The 1,244-nt window shown below is 39.7% G+C and overlaps 1 protein-coding gene across 1 annotated transcript in view; it reads left to right on the top strand.

Annotated features, from left to right (window-relative positions):
• LOC119594050 (ubiquitin-conjugating enzyme E2 variant 2-like) overlaps positions 1–1,244 on the top strand; it is a gene marked incomplete at its 5' end in the record, with an annotated part of 9,050 nt that overhangs the window by 7,498 nt on the left and 308 nt on the right. The window contains 1 exon segment of the mRNA XM_037943084.1: positions 1–1,244.

Raw genomic sequence — 1,244 nt, 5'->3', positions numbered from 1 at the left:
ACATCCTGGAATCAGGAGAGGGGATGCACCAATGCGGCACCATCGCTACTACCCATGGGATGTCACGCGCTTGCTGGCCGACACACGTGCCAGCCAGCCAGACCTCCTTCAAGATTAGGTATCCAGGCTTTTTTGAGAGAAAATTTCTTCCTCTGGGGTTGAAGCTTTTCATCTAAATGTAGACTTTGTGAGGGTTTTTGTGAATCTTGAACATTCATTGTATAGTGTGAGATCCCCCCAAAAAAGAATCGCTTTATAGAATGTGGATTTTACTGAATATCTAGGCTGATTATCTTGCTCATTGTCGAAGGGATTTCTGGCTTTGTATTGGGCAAAGGAAGTCAAGGTTGGTCATCTTGATAAAAGAAAGGTAATGGGAAGTCAAGCTGGCCTTTCAGAGAGCAAATCTTGTGGGGAAGTTAGTAGCTTCTCATAGATGGAGAAAATTAAAAATGCTTACCAACCATTGTGCTTTGAAATATGGATGAAAAACTGTTCATCACTGATTGATAATGATTTGTACCAAAGTTTAAGGAAGGATTTTGTGATATTTATACTTTTTCCCGTACATTTGCAACTTCCCCAGACCAAAGGCTAGGGCAGTGTCACATGAAAAGGAGCATGGTGTATTGATATGAGCCTTTTGAAGGAGCCATGTTACAAATCCACAGCTTGTGTACACAGGGATCTTGCCGTGTCCATTCACCTCTTCATACCTCGTCCATAACTACTCCCCTGACGCTGTTTTTTGTTCCGTCTCAAAGATTAAATTCCGCAGCAGATGCATTAGGGCGGCAAGCATGCAAACAGTGGCGCTTTGTGTTTATCCAGCTGCAGCAGAGTACTGTCACGTCTCGCTTTCCCACAAGTCTCTCTCTCTTGTTTTGGAAGTTTACAAAAGTTCATATATATATTGTAATTTCTTAGAGCCCTTTACCCATGCCTCCATAATAACAGTATTATGGAACTATTATCAATTAAATACACTTATTGGAGTATATTGTATGAAGGAATGCAAAATGAACACATCTCACACATGGCATCCACTAAAATATTTAAGTTTCAGATCTAGTTTTACTATCTATTTTCACTGTCTCACTTGATCTATATCTTTTTTGTTCTGTATTGTTTTATTTGTATCATCAGTGTTATGACTTTTTTTATATACAAATATAGGTTACATCCTCAACATTTCTGGACCCATCCATCCACATGGCATGTTGTTTGCCTTTGTAGGCAAACAC

The sequence above is a fragment of the Penaeus monodon genome, chromosome 33 (assembly GCF_015228065.2).
Source record: "Penaeus monodon isolate SGIC_2016 chromosome 33, NSTDA_Pmon_1, whole genome shotgun sequence".
Classification (NCBI taxonomy): Eukaryota; Metazoa; Arthropoda; class Malacostraca; order Decapoda; family Penaeidae; genus Penaeus; species Penaeus monodon.
This window is presented reverse-complemented; position numbering and strand designations above follow the sequence as displayed.